General features: G+C 45.8%; 1 protein-coding gene across 1 annotated transcript in view; it reads left to right on the forward strand.

Annotated features, from left to right (window-relative positions):
- Window positions 1-6,011: 6,011 nt before the first annotated feature.
- The window catches only part of CSGALNACT2 (chondroitin sulfate N-acetylgalactosaminyltransferase 2), a 29,837-nt gene continuing 20,008 nt past the window's right edge, over window positions 6,012-15,840 (forward strand). The window contains exon 1 of the mRNA XM_080400906.1: window positions 6,012-6,141. The gene's annotated coding sequence lies outside the window, so the exon portion shown is untranslated. The remainder of the gene's footprint in view (window positions 6,142-15,840) is intronic.

Consider the following 15,840-nt stretch of genomic DNA (forward strand, 5'->3'; position numbering starts at 1 on the left):
AGATCATTTTTCTTATTCCACATACACATTTCATTTCAGCTCGAGAGGATAAGAGAACAAAAATATCCACTGTTGAAGGACTGCTTTTTTTCCCTTTCTCCTTTGGTCTCATTTACATTACTCCTTCACTTTGGCATCATGTTCTCAGATCAGCTCCTCTCTTCCACACCCCCCCCCCCATTGTTTCTTCCTCTCCAGCCCACACATACGCTTAAAAAAAAAGGGGGCAAGAAAAGAAACCCAAAACCACTGGAGGCTGGAGCTAATGCTGTTCTAGAAAACTCTCCTTTCTCAAATAAGCTATCGCCAGCCACTTCCTTTCCCCTAACTGTACCAATTTAAGAACAGCATTTACCATAGTTTAGCAAAACATTTTCCAAGTCTGTCTCAGTGTCTCTAAAATAATCATCCTATCATAATATTTTAATAGAATCCAAAACTGTCACCTGTGTATATACATTTACTGATTTCAGATGCTAGGAGGTCTGCAAATACCTCTAAGAAGAATCCCCAGGCTGAAATAAATTGTATCTTCAATCAAAGGCATTTGCTAAATTTTTTATTGCCTGCTTTATTCACAAACAAACCGGGAATTCCTCTGTAGGCCTGTAAGACTAACTCCAAATAGGAACTACAACATCTGTCAGCATAAATATAGGTCTGAGCTGTGAAGGAATGTCTGATCTTGGAATAGCTCATTCTGAGAGAAGTGTCAGGAAGTTATACACAACATAACTGCAAAAACATCATTTTTCCTGTTGTGGTAGACCTCTTATACAGCGATGACCATGAATACCCAAATTGTTATTACTGGAGTTTTAGAAACCTATCTTTCTTTCCTTCTCTCCATCTGAAAAAAAATAAAATAGTCTTTCTGGAAGTGAAGGAACTCTAGAGGAAAATGGCACTCAAAGAGGAAGTATTCTGTGTACAATCTCCTGTAAGGTGCTGCAGAGATCTCTCCATGTAGTGGCAACCAGCTCTTGTGCAGAAAAGCGGTACCTGGGAAGCCGTAAGGACGGTATTCAGAGCCTGGTTGCTCTTTGTAGACTGACCAGTGGGTGATGCAAGGTTGTCACAGTTTGTTGGAGATCTATATTGTAGCGTTTGTTAATGAAGTCAGTAATTTCCATTCTGTTACCTTCTCGTACTTCCAAATACTAGTATGTTTACAGAACACTGCAGTCTCCAGTATCAGTGAAATAACACAGGTGTCGAGTAAACTCCTGCTGATTTACCTCAACACAGAAGATACGCAGGAGCTGATGGGTACTCAACAGTCACCTGTAATATGCAATACTGAAACTTTGCATGAGGTCAGGTTTAAAATAGTAGTATATTTACATACTGTTTAAAAAAAAAGAATGAACCCATGTGCAGCTGGTTTCAGGAACAACTATGTGAAAATCTATAATCTTCCGGTAACTCCTCCGTGAGCCCCTTCAAATATATTTTTGATGGGTACCTAACTTTGATGGTCCAGTCCCATAACAAGCTTCAAAGGATAGGAAAGGGCGTGCATGGATGGCTGGGCACACCAGCCTCATGTGTGTTCCTGTTAATGGACCAGTACAGTGAAGTGGAACCTGACAACAAAGAGTAAGAACAGGGTTCTCAGTTCACATGGGAAAACCCTGTCTATTCAAAATCACCGTTTATTTAAGGTATTCCTTGGAAAGACCTTTCTTGTCTAAGGGCTGGAAATCTAGACCTAACAGACCAGGCCCTTGGACACCCAGCCCCTTCCCAGGCTGTGCGGTGTCGCTATTTATGAACAGGTCCCCTTCTGCCTGAAGACAAAGGGCTGCTCTGCGCTAAATGGGGTGCAGACCTCAACAGAGCAGTAACGGGACAGAGGCGGCTGCCTCTGCTGCCGAGACCATCGCGTGCTCTGCTCTGGAGAGCACCCGGCTGCCTTTCAGACAGGTGAGCAGTCGCAGGCAAACCAGCAGTGACGTCAAGTGGGGGGTTGCACGTCTTTACAGAATGAGCCTTTACTTGCTTTTGAGTGAGTAAGATCCTGTTTTTGATGAGTGGGGCCAGAAACATTTGATATATGGTTGTGAAAGAACTTTATTATCTCACCCGCCCCCTGAGCTGTTCTTGGCCTTAGCCTTTTAAGCTGTTACAGGCCACCCTTCACACAGGCAGCTGAACAGTGCATGAGATCCTAAGCCACGATTCCTTTCAAGTCGATCCCTGCAGAAAAATAAAAAAATAATAATATAACAGAATGTTCTGGAAATAACAGAACTGTAAATAAATATTCGGGTAAGTAAAAAATAATTATCAGTAAATTCTGCATGAGGTAGGCCCTGCACCTCCAGCATGAAGGCCGCATCACTGTTCTATGGTTTTGTTAGTGCTGCAAAATTCTGCATCGCTGAGCTGGTGCTGGACCTCTGTGGCTGGCACAGGACATGTGCCGCCCGAGCCCGCCGGTGCCTGGCTGTGCCCAGAGAAGGCACAGGTGCCGCAGGGCACAGGACACCACGCGGCCTGCAGAGCTGTGCGAGACAGGGTGGCAGGCCCAGCGCCACGCGGGTCCCCAGCGCCACAGTGGCCTCCCCGTTACCGGTGTGCAGGGCGTGCCCAGGGCTGACACCGCGGCGAGGGGCCCGGTGCCAGCCTGGCAGCGCTGGCCGGGGGGCTGGGGGTGGGTGGGCCCTTCGTCCCCTCACGCCCCGGGCAACACGCCGCGGCCTGGGCCGCTGGGGTGATGCACAGTCGTGCCCAGGCCCGCGCTGCCCGGCAGACGAGGGTGAGGCGTTACCGGCCACACGCGGGTGCGAGTATGGCCCTGCCAGCGCTGCCGCCCGGCACCGGGCTGCGCCCCGCCCCGCCCCGCCGCCTCAGGCTGTGCGGGAGCCGCCGGGCCGGGCCGCCCCCCGCGCCGCCGCCCCCGGAGCAGCCCCACCGCTGCCCCCCGGGCCGCCGCCACGTGTGGGGCGGGGGAAGGCGCTGCCAGAACGAGGCGGAGGTGGCTGCGGCGGGGTCCCGCCCCGGGGGCGGTCGGGGGCGGCCGGTGCCGGCCCCTTTAAGGGCCGCGGCGGAGGCGCCCCGCCCGCCCGTTTCCTAGCGCACAGGAAGTGGGGTCGCGGTTCCGCGGCGGGGCCCGAGCGGTGAGTACGGCCGCCCCGCGCCCCTTCGCCGCCCCGGCCCTCCCGCTCCCCCGCTCCCCGCCGCGCTCCTCACCCGGCTCCTCCTGCCCTCACCTGCTCCCGGCCCCGCCGCGGGGGCTGGCCCGCGGCCGCCTCCCTGCCGCCTCTCTGCTGCCGGCGCAGGGTGCCGGGCAGGCGCCCCGGGAGCCCGGCGGGTAACGGCATCGCGGCGGCGCCGGCCCCCGTCTGCCGGCCGGGAGCGGCTCCGGCGGCGCGGAGCGTGTGTCGGGGCTGAGGCCACCCGCGGCCGGGCTGAGGGGGGGCGGGTGCGCTCCCGGGCCGACCCGGGGCCCCGCTGCGCCGGGCGGGTGGCGGCCGGGGGTGTGGGCCGAGGCGAGGGGCCGCCGTACCCCGGGCGGCTCTCGGCGCTGTCTCTACAATAAAATGCATCTCTGCCCGCTGGCGGGCGCGTTTCCATTGTGTGAACTGGCCTTAAGCGCGCTGGGGAGCGCGGCTGCGGCGGTGCACGCGTGGGGGGGCCGGGGCGCCTCGGGGAGCAGGGCCGTGTTCCCCCCCCGGGCTAGCGGGGCTGCGGGGCCGCTCGCCCGGACCGCTGCGAGCCCCGGTGCCTTCCACCAGCACCGCCCCGAGCCCCCCGAATCACGGGGCGTGAGAGGGCGCTGAATTCCTTCCAGTGGGATGTTTCAGACTTGCTTGACTGTGGCTTGTGTCTGCTGCTCTTTGCCGGCCGGGCTCTCGCGCAGTGGATTCCGTGCTCTTGTAAACCCGCAGGGGTGGAAGGTTTTGATATGGAACATCTAAAAAATTAAACTGTGTCGCCGTTACCGGCCTGTTAATCCTGAAGCGAACTCCTTTGCGGGAGGAGCGCTCCAGCAGAAACTGGCTGTTGCGATCTGCAGGGCAGTTTTTACAGCTGAGCATACAAAAAGCTAAACTTGATACTACATGTTTTCAGAGAAGTACTATCCAGTTCTGCTTAATTAACATTTAGTTTATTCTGTGGTTTTGTAGTTTGTTTTTGGTTGGGTTTTTTTTACCCCCTTGCAAGTCCCTTAATCAGATGGAAACTGAGACACGGATCTCTTCTGCTGAGCTCGTAGATGATGGGTGAGTGCTGAGGGCAGCCTGCTGCTCTGCCGGGCCGCTCAGGAGAGCCACGGAAAAGAGCCAGGTTATTTTAACAGAGTAAATATCCCTCAAACAGAGGTCATACGGTAAAAGACCTTTTTTCTTGGTGACTGAATGCCAGGACCCACGGGTGAGACAGTTTATTCTTTTCCAGCATGCACTAGCTGGAAGCTCCTATCCTGCTTTAGTGTGTTTGAAGGAAAATTCTGCCTTTCCTTTATTTATTAGCTAGACAGTGAGTCCTCAAACACTGTTAAAGACAGTGGCTTGGAAGTATTCCCAGTAGCTGTCCGTGGAGGAACATGCGTTTTGCGGACCTGGTGTTAGCTATGAGCCTCGATTATACCCTGAGGCTTTTATAGGAGACTCTCTGCCAGTAAGTCCTTGTTGTAAATACCAGGGGACCCACATTGAGTGTTGCTACAGCACCGCTGTCTTCAGCTGTCAGGAGGCAGAGAATGGAAGGAGGAGCAATGATTTTTGAAGTACAGGACTGTATGGCACAAATAGAAATTGTTTAGCTTGTCTGTTCCTGGAGGAAACACATGAGAACTTCAGTGTGATTAAGATTAGATGATTGTGAATAGCTCTTTCCCTTCTTGATCCCATGACTTTGTTTCAGTCTCTTCCTCAGGCTTAAAAGGGGAAGAGAGGGGAAAAAAAAAAAAAAAGAAACAGAAAATCCCAAACCTGTCATTAGGGCTACTGCATCATGGTAGAAGTTGCACTAAATTATTTTTTATTTTAAATTCTTTGCTTTTAAGTTCCAGCCCTGGGATATGGGTCTTCCCAAGTCAGTGAGAAACATCATCTGAGGACATAGTTAAATGACGAGTAGCTGTGGTCTGTTGCCAAGAAAACCCACAAGTGTATCTGGCACAATAATTTGTACCCCTGCATCACGATCTGCTGCTGTTCTGCTTGCCAGAAGTGTTCTGTGGACCTCTTTGTAAAAAGGATCACCAGAATGACCTGAACTTCTAAAAAAAGATAAAACTAAACATTGGGCAGGGAGGGTATGAGAAATATGAGGCCGGGTTTTTTAACTGCAGAAAAAGAATTGCACAACATTGTTCTTAACTCTGAAACGGTTTGTCATTCTGAAGCAAGCTTCATGACTTGCAATATTTTTTCTTTAAATAATTCTGAGGCAGGATCACGGAGGTGGGATGAAACTCAGGCTTTGGATAAGTGCTGGAACCAATAATGTGCTTGGCTTCGCGTTAGCTCATCTGACTTCTACTCTCTTAGAGGACCAGCCCTCCAGAATGAAAGTATGGGAAGAGACCATAGTAATCTTGCTTCTGGAAAAATAAAATAGCAAATACACAGGGATTTCAAAACACAAGACTTTCTTGAGGGGGGGGGGGAAGTCTTTAAAAAAAAAAAAAGTACTCAAAGGGTGTAATGGAATGAAAATGCTTCAGGAGCATAATAGCTTTTGTAAAAAAGAAAAAAAAATACCATGCTTTATCTATGCAGCTAATTATGTTCTTGCAAGCCTAGTGCTGTAAGTGGGGAAAAAGAGATCATAACTTGCAAGGTGTTCATAAGGAAACATAATGCTTTTTTAAGGGAAATCTGAGTTACAGCCACAGCTTGTAAGAAGAGTTTGTAGAAGAGCACTTCTCACTGTCTGCCAGAACAGTTTCATTCTGAATGATGATTAGAAAAGCCCAGCACATCCATTGTTATTATTGCATATTAGAAAAATCTGGAAGTTTACAATGACTTTAATACTCTTAATTTCTTTTTTCTGAAGCTCTTCTGGGGAAAAAAACCAAAAAAACATTTCTGAAGGCAAGAAAAATTCTGGAAGTTGCAGCCCTCCTTGTCATGAGTGTCTTCTGGTGCGTAAGGAGTGAGCAGGATACTCTGAGGCCTTTTGCAGGTGTGTCTAGCTGCTGACTTCATCTAAGCCTGTTTAAAAATTTTTGTAGTAAGGTTCAGATATCTTCTGTATACCTAATAATGCAGATAGGTGGGTTAGAGCGCTTAATGGTTCTTGAGTATCTTATTCCTTGTTGTGTATCTAATCTAAATTGATGATTCTGATGGTCACTGCTAGCTGAGAAACTTCTTTCTAAAAAGAAAGAGTAACTAGGTAATCGTTGCAAGCTATATGTAGTCACTAAATAGTAGAGGTTCAAGGGGAAAGGAAAATGGCCTTTTTTCCTAATCCTGGAAGACTTTGCTGCATGTGAAGATATGGCACACTAAAGCCTATGTGAGAGGCTTCTGTGCTGGCACAGGCCGTCCACACTGCTGCTCCTGTGTGTATGGTAAGGCTGGCAGGAGACACTTGCTCCAGTTGTTTCAGAGTGGAGTACAGTGGGAAGAATATTTTGGAATGATCTCTGCTTTACCTTGCCTGTTTTTAAAGGCTTTTCCCATTCACAAACTAAATGCTCTAGAGCTCTGATTTGCAAGCTGATAAAGCTGGCAAGCCGTTCCAGGTGCTGTGAGTGCGCATGTGAGTGCTGGGAAGAGTATCCATGGGGTGAGTGTCGGTGTTGCAAAGCAAAGTTCAGAGCATCCAGATACATGACTTGAGGCGAGGAAACTATCATGTGAGGAAACCTTGCAGGTACTTTTTTTAATCTAGCCATTTCCTGCCGCTCTTAATCATCTCCAACTGTAACCAAAAATGACTGTAGTGGTTGGCCTGTGTACTCGTTAGTGTCTGCCTGCAGGACAGGTGCCTTCCAGCACCGTGCTGTTGGGTCTGGTCGCTTCCTTTAGCCTTTAACATGGTCCTGGGAAATTCTTGGTGTGGATCCCGTCTGCCTCCCTGGCCGGCAGTGGGGGGTGAGCATGTCTCCTCAGCACGTGTGTTGGAGGATCATGTTGGTGGGTGGCAGAAAGGGCAGGTCTGACGGAGTTTTATTTTCACCTTCTTCCTCCTTTGTATTATTTTCACTGGCGGAGTGGGTGGATGATAAAGGGCAGGTCTGTCTCACTGTTTCTCTTGCCCTTTCTTCCTCGCCCGTACTGAACAGTGCTGTTTCACTGGTGAAGCAGCTTCTGGAAGAGATTCCTTCTACTTCATTGTGCTGGGCTTTCTGGTAGGGAGGTCACATAGGGCAGCTGTCTGGAAAGCCTGGATTGCCACCTGCCAGCCAGCATACGTGTCCTTCTGGTGTCAAAAGTGGGTCTTCCCATCAGCTTCTCCACTGTGGCCAGAAATGACCTTGAATTGTCCATGAATGCATTACTGCAGTAGTCAGAGGGGTACGCGTGTTTACCTGCAGGAGTTTGCCTGCAAGTACACAATAGGTGACTGAAGAAAAAACACGCAGAGCTGGAGCAGCGCAGCTGACTGGGCAGCGTGGGGATGGCTGGGCTGGTGCTGGGAGAGGGTCGGGTGGGCAGACACTTCTGGCGCTTGTTCTCCCAGAAGCTAAGGGAACTGAGTTTACTCTTCTCTGGCATACTGTGGCAAATATCTGTTAAAGGAAACCAGTATTCCAGCTGTAAAATGGAAGTAAAATACTTTCATGGCTAACAAATTCTCTGGAGACGGGTCCTGCTGCATACTTGGTGGGTGTCACTGGCAGCAGTCCTCTCGTTGAGCTGAACATAACTCAGGGCTGATTCTCAGGTGTTCAAAGGTAAAATAACACAGAACAGCCAGGAGTTAAAGGTACACTTAGAAATACAATACTTGCACATACTAAATTATTCCAAGTAAAACTGCTGAACAGCTTAGGGTTTTTTATCCCTATGTAGATGTAGATATCTGCTTCACGTATTTAACTTTGGTAAATGAATGTCGACCACAAAAGGAGGTTAATGTGTCTGTACTGTTAATCGTGCTTTTTTGTCAAGGCAGTAGATCAGTGCTTGCGTAAAAGACCAAAATTGTAGGAGACCCGAGTTCTGCACAAAGCTGTACATGAAGCTAGGCTAGTTCTGTATTACTGTATCAGGATTTGGAAATCAAGGTGACTAGTCCCAGATAATCTTGTAAGGAAGAGTGCAGCTGGCATCTGAAAAAATTATTAGGGCCCGAGAAAGACATGGAAGGACAGCTTCTGGCTTGCTGGCATTTATTTGCAGGAAGCTGTGAGAGTTTAAGGCCGATGGCTGAGGTGCAGCTGTACATAGATGCTGCAAATAATTCTGTTTGCAGATGTTGTGGGTGCATCCTATGACATTTATCATGTGATAAATAATTCTAGCAAGGTAGGTAACCACACAGGTTTTCTGCTACTTCACTATGTGTATCTGGTCTTTGCTTATGTGTATCTTCCCCGTAGAAACAGTAGAAATAAACAGTTCTTCTGGGTTGAGTTTGTGCTGCTGTTGCAAGGGCAGGCATTGAGCTGCGGTGCACAGGAAACAACTGAAGCTCCTTGGGTGTGCTGCTGCGTTAAAGTAGTGGAAATGCATTGAAGCAGAGCAACGAGGTAAAGGAGCATGTGTCTCGAAGCACACTTGGAAAACAGAAAGTGCTAGCCTTGAGCCCAGTTTAGAGTCTCTGGAACTATATGGAGGGCAAAGTCATCCGTTTCTATGCAATAAAATCTGTCCTGGAAGAGTGTTTTGGGTGATAGCTTTCAGATGACTTGTTTTAGCACTTCTGCTGTCTCTTAAAGGTTTCCTCAAGCAGTGGTGTCAAAAATGATAAGACATTTGTCAGCACTGTTGCTGCTACTCGCAGCCCCAGGGGCAGCAGGTGGCTTGCATGTCTTCCTAGTGCTCTGGCAGAGTGGAAATTAAGACTGCTGAATGATGGTAGTTTTGTCCATCTTTCATGTGATCTGGGAGCTTCTGATATGGGTAGAAGTCTTCTGAAGAAGAGATGTAGAATTTGCAAGGTAGGAGGATGAGTACTGCTTGCGGCTGGTGCTGGCTGGACAGAGGCTGGTGTGACTGGTGTGCCAGCCTCTTCCCAGCACAGCCTGGAAGCAGGGCTCCAGTAAGATGTCTGTGCAGGGCAAACTGCCCCAGTGCTCCCAGTATTTGGAACAGAACTGAATTCTAACATGCAAAATGCGGTGTTAGATTCTGCTATGAAATGCTAATAAATATGTTTCTTTAAGTTTTTGGTTTTTTTCTTCAGTTTTCAGACATAATACAGTAACTTTGAATTTTTGCATTTAACCCTTCGGAGTTGCTGCTTAGTTGTGTAAGATCCCAAGCTTCTATTAGCATTTTACCGAGCTAGATGGAGAGGTGGAAGTGTGATAGAGGTTTCAGTTGGCTGTCTAAAGGGACAAGAGGATAAGGTAACAAAACTTGAAAACAGTAACATAACAGAAGTTGCTGTCAGGTAGGACCCATGTGTCAAATGTGGTACTTTGAATAGTCTGTGACAAGTGTCTGTGGTACTGACCTGTATGTCCCTGCTGTGAAGCAAAACTAGCAAAAAAAAAAGTGGAATACGAGCACAACAGAGGAATGGCACAAGGAACCTGCAAAAACTTAACAGAGGTTTATAAAAAATCCTGGCTTCTCTCCCCTCTGAGTCACGTTCATCTCTTCCTGAAGAGGAGGAAGGAGGGTCCAAGTGGTCCAAAGACTGACTTCAGGGACTTAATAAAGAAAACAGAGGTGAAGCAAGGTGATGTGAAGTGTTCAGTGTTTGGTGTTTGTTTTTCATACTGGTGTCTTTTTCAATGCAAGGCAACTTTAAAAAAAAGAAAAGAATATCAAGATAGATGGTTCTGACAAGCTGTTAGCTTCTCTGCTTTCAGTGAAGCTCGGTGCTGCTAGTCCTTTAAGAGTAAGCTAATGCTTAGTTGTAATGTCAAATTGAAAAATTACAGATGACATAAGTGCATCTAGCTGTGCTTCTGGAACACACCAGATGTTTCTCAATTGTTTGGCTTCCAGCTTTCACTTCTGGTGACACATTCAGGCTGATATGTTTTGCTGAAAGCAGAACGTAAACTACTACACTGATTTTTAAGTCATTCTAAAAATATTTGTAGGTTGTGTTCCTCCTTCCATCTTAGTTTCATGGACCAAGCAATAGCAAAGTGAGCCCCGTTTTAAATACCACATGTGAACTTAATCTAGCTAATTCAGTGTATTTAAGGGAAAACTTCAGGGTGATTGATTTTCAAGGCAGCATTTTCCTCAGGATTTCTCTATCAAATTGTATTTTAAATTGGTTTTAGGTATTTTAAACTCTCAAGCCAAACTACCAGTGGGACAGAATGCACAGAAATGCCTTCCAGTGGTCACTTCAGGAGTTTTATTGCTCTTCAGACTTGCAGTGGAGATACTTCTATGCAAATATTGCTTGGTCTGGAGTAAAATCTACCCTCCCACACACCCCCCCTACCCTGCTCTGAATTTGGCAATAAATTTTAACTTTAATGAGAATGCTGCGGTGATAGTATTGGGTGCACGGTCACCCACTTAAATGTTTCTATGAAATTTAAATCAATTGCCTTTATACATTTCTGCTTTTAAGGCCAGTATTAGTAGAAGTCTTCAGACTTTTAAAGAAATTTGGGTGCTCTTGAGAGTTTAACTTTCACTAGTTTTGCTTCAGCTGCCATGGTGAAAACAGTACAGCTCTTACCATAGAAAAATGAGAGAAAATGGGAAGAAAAATAAAAGTATAATTCCTCCACAAGATTAAGTCTCTTAACTGTTTTTAAAAATCCTAGTTAATTAGCTGTGCAACTGTTAGAACAGCCTGGTTAAGAACTACTCTTTTCCATTTCGTCTTTTCATAGGGTAAAAAAAGAAAACTGTATGTGATAACCACCTGTTAGGTACCTTTGGGAGCCTCAGAGGGAATCTGGTTTGCTCTTCAGCGTTTTCATATTTGCTTTACAAGTGTAAGGGAACTGGATGCGTGACCTCTTTTCTTGCCTCCCATTTGGTTTGCAAGGTAGCTACTTCTGCTTTTCTTGCCATTTCTAGGTTGAGCTTTAGCAACAACCAACAGGGTAGGCAAAGTAAGTGTAGTCATGTAGTACTGCTCTTCCTTTAATTCCCTTACAATAAGGGGAAGACTTGCTTCTCTAATTTTGGAGTTTGTGGGTTTTTTGCTGAATTTAAAAAGAGGAATAGTGCCTACAGCCATGCAAAACCCGCAAGCTAAATTATATGAGCTATAGGAGAAGGTGTGTAAAATAGAAAAGTTAATTTATCTTATGGAAGCTGGAGGTAGTGAGTCAGGATAGCAGTTCAAGAGTAATATTAAAACGAGCAAGCAAGCAAAAAAGCCTCCTTCAGCTAGTCTTCCCTAGGACATTTTACCTAGCTTCTTTCTTGCCAAGCAGATGTGTCTCTTCATAAAAACAGTAAAGTGACTATGAGTTGACTTCTATTTCCTGGCCTTATCCAAAGTGGGATAATACTGACCAGTGTAATTAAGGTGTAGCTGGTTGGGTTTCAAGTTCCAATTTCAATTCAGCAGTTCCCAGACAAATGGGCTTGCTCTGGCTGCACTGAAGCCAAAGCAGGGCTCCTAGTCATAAGCTCATTGCTTATTTTGGATTAGCTATAGAGTAAATAAAGTGAATAACATTGTTCTTTCATTTGTCTGCTTAACTATTTAATGGATTTGGTTTTGTGTAGGAACAGCAAATGCTGGAACAGTATGACAACTTGCTTGCCTCTAACTTAGAGGATATAAAACTGCTTCAGCAAAAGGCTGTTATTTTATTTTTTTACTTGTAATTTCTCAGTAGATTATGTAAGAATTGCATTTAAACTCTTTCAGTGCAGTCAGTGTTTCCTTCGTTTGAGGATGACAGCATGATTGCTTTTTCCAGGGACTGTTGTGGCAAAGATTTCTAGCAAATTTCTTTGTAGCAAAAGTTTCTGTGGCAAAACCATTTCTAGGTTGCTGGATACCCCCTTCTGCTTGCTTTTTCTGAGAACGGAGATGCTAAACCCCGTATTATTTCCTATTCTGTGGGCTTGGCATGCTGATTTATCTTTTGGTCAAGTACGTGGGGTGAGAAGGAGTATGTGGTGCAGGGGCGTGATGTGATGGGTGTTACGCACAGCCCTGATGGTCTCTGTTGCTGTTGTGAAAACAAATGCCAGTGAGCTTGTGGGAGATGGGGCAGAAATTGCAAGAGTGGAAAGGCTGTAAAGAGCAAGACCTACTTGGTTGTTATTCATAAGCTGAGCTCATGAGGGGAGAGGCTCAGTCTCATGATGGATGAACTCCACTATTAAAATGAAGCCCTGCTCTTTCCTGTTTTCTTCTTAAAGAAAGTTAGGATAAAGCATGCTGCTTCAGCTGCATCTCCTGAAAAGATGCAATTAATAGCATCTGATCCTGGCAAAAGGCAGAATATGCTATCGATAAGAATTTGTTATCGATAAAATCTCTCTCTAGCGTTGAGAGCGAGTTGATCTATTGCATGCAACAAGGGAGATAAGAAACCCCGAGTATCTTCGCTGTGTACTGAAGTCTCAAATGTGACAGTGGAAACTTGTGGAGGGCTAGTCGTAATTTTATTTTGGAGCACAGCGTTTCTGCTGGCAAAAACACAATGTTGCTTTTGTAAAATAAACCATTTGCATAGGGAATATTTTTTTTTTTAATAATAAATCCTGTGATTGTTGTTACCTGTCACTGCAGTAACTCCCATGCCTGAACTGTTCCTGGTGTACTGTGGAGTACTACCACGACCCTTGTGCCAAAGGCAGGATTTTTTTTCCCTTCCCATTTAGAACTAAACAAATGTCTGAAGTTACCTATTGCAGATACGCTCCAGCACTTTATAATTCGTCACGGGCTGTCCCTAATGTATACAGTAGTTCTTGTGTTGACTGTGTGGTGGTTTGTTCCCCCCATGTCTTGAATTGAAAATGAAGACACTCGGTGATCAGTATGCAGTCATCGTTGTCCCCCCGCTGCCCCGTGGGACTCTGGTTTGGCAGTGTTTACCAGTGGGAGTTTATAACAAAGGAAGCAGAGGGAGACAAAAAGCCCCAGACCTGTGAGTGCGTAGGAGCAGAGCTGAGCGGGCGGGTCAGCGTTCTCCTGGGCTGTTTGCTGTGAGCAGCCAGGGCAGGCTGCCCGCAGGAACGCGGGTGGCTGCATGGCTGGTACTGCTTGGCGGCTGCAGCGTGTCCGGTGGGCATGAGCCTCATGCAGCCGTTTTTCTTATTTATCAACCAAATGGAGCTGATAAGCTTACAAGAATCACAGATTTTTGGGGTAGTTAGGTCTGCTGGAGAGCTGATTCTGTCACCTACTCTCCCAAGGCAGATGTCTTGTTTTGGGTTTTTTAACTCTTGAGCTTCTGATGTAGATCCACAATGTCTGCGGAAGTAGCTTTCTGCAGGAACGGCTCTGTCCTGCTGAGAAGCGCTGGTGTGTGCTCCCGCAGGTTCGGTCCTATCCAGTGCTGCCCACGTGAGCTCACCAAGGCAGTGTGCCGTGTGGTGGGAATGCCGGGAAGGTACAGAGGACGACATGAGGAAATTTTAATGAAAATCTTAAGAGGTAGCCAGAAGAAAAATTCACTTTAGTGTGTTCTTGGATAATGTTATTACAAATCAAATATGAATGTTGGGATGGATTGGAACGGTGCATTATGCTTTAAGTTTTCAAAAAGTTGAAAATAAGCTGCAGCTTGTGCCCGATGCAGTCGCTTTACAGCGGGCAGTGGTTGCAATGTGTATAGGCAGAACTTCCAAATTCCTCAGGATTGGTTGTTAAACTGGTAAGGTCTAAAATACTTTTTGGTTTTGTTTTTACTTTCCTCCTGTTTTTCTTGAATGTAGATCTTCTTTCCATAAATTGATAGTGGCTTTCAACTGCTCTCCTGTCTAGCAGTGTGTATGTGTGTGTACGCACGTGTGCTTGGGAGGCAGAACTGTGGCTGAAAGTAAATCACATGGTGAAATTGTGGTAAAAACATGTTAGGTACAGTCAGTCCAGCGAGGGCGAGATACTAAACCGAAGATTATTTTTCTGTGGAAAGTGAGAACCACGGCCCTTAACTGTTCTCGTGGTTATTTTTTTTTCTTCTTTGCTTTTCCCTTTCTATTAACCTTCCCAACAGCTGAAAAATCTGACTTTGGTACTCATTTGACTAGAATTGTATAATAAAGCCCTGAACAAATTTCTTTGTGTCTTTTCTGAGGCTATAGCTCAGGGGACTGCCTAAGCAGAGGTGATGATGTGTTTCTGTGTACTTAAGGTGTAGTTTGAGGTTTCTGACTCTAGGGCTTATGCAAAGATTGTCTGTGACAGCACAGACGGCTGGCTTGCCTCGTGTTTGTTTCAGCAAGTGAGAAAATAGCTGCCTGCACGGTGTTTCTCTATGTTCACCAGGAATTTTGTCAGAATAAGAAGGAATATTCAAGGGATGATATTGGGCCTTAGGTTTTCATCGTGTAACTCTCCAAGGAGAGGAGCATGCGTGTGTGGAGGGGGTTTAAGACAGTGAATATCTGTGGCATCTGGGTGAAACGATGAACAATAAAATGACTATGAAAATCAGCTGGAATTTCATAAGCAGCTAAACTATGACCATCTAGGGCAAGCTGAAGGAAAAGGAGATGCTGGAAGCAGAACATGCTAAAATGAGGAATGTCTGTAGTCTGGCATGGAGCCAGGTGCATACTGAATTAGGTCACTGCTTTAAGTGTGAATGTTTCCCCTCTTTAGAAAGATGTACTCATCCTTTGCAACAAAGAACCAAAACAGAATGCTAATACAATAAAAACAAATTTAAAAGCATTTTCAATTAGCATGCTGGTCTATTCCTGTGTGCTTAGAGAATCAATGAGCTCTTTTGTAAGGAGCAGAAACATTTCCATAGTTGAATATACATAAGGCCCTGGAAATGCAGAAAGAATAACAACCAGTTGCTTCTGGAAAACTTGCAAATCTTTGTAAGCATTGTATAAGTCTGAGAAGCCTTGTTCTTTGGAGGTCATAGGGAATGTTGCAAATAGACGCGTTTCGAAGGATTAAAATAAAGTGAAATACCAGTATATGCAATTTAAAGGTTTGGAACTTGATCTTTAAACACTAAAATGCTGATCCCAGGGACTTCAGTATGATTACTTATTGCCAGGTAATCTTATTGTTCTTTTTTATAAACTGCAGAACGTATCATGTGAAACTGAATTGATTTTCTTATTGTGATTCCTGGGATCCTGTGTGCTTTTGCTAATTCTGGGGTTTCACAGCCTGCCTTCTCTTGTCATCTTCTACAGCCTGGGAGTGTTTACTAGAATTCCTAAAATAGTGCTGTGCCAGACCTAATTCATATAACATTTGGGTTGCAAATATGCAAAACTAGTGCTTTTCTGAAAAGGGAGGCTACTGAAATAGAGGGCTCATAAACCCTTCTTTTCTGATAGCATGAGAATTAAGGTTTTTAATTGCTTCACTCACTCCTTGAAGGATGTGGGATTAAATCTGTGTCTGACTCCTTTATGATGACTCTTCTCAGCAGAAATAATGCTGGTGGGGGGGAAAAAAAAGTCTAAATGGATTCAGTCCCTGCTGCTTTACCAAAGTAACTTACCCCTTCAGCCCTCCATGTGCAATTTAAAATTTTAACATTGTGTAACGGAGCTGGTTGCACAAACACCCCTTGCCTTTAAGGGCCACAAGGAAGCTGTAGTGAGAGAAATGACTGTTCTTTAC

Source organism: Falco punctatus, assembly GCF_963210335.1.
Source record: "Falco punctatus genome assembly, chromosome: 9".
Taxonomy (NCBI): Eukaryota; Metazoa; Chordata; class Aves; order Falconiformes; family Falconidae; genus Falco; species Falco punctatus.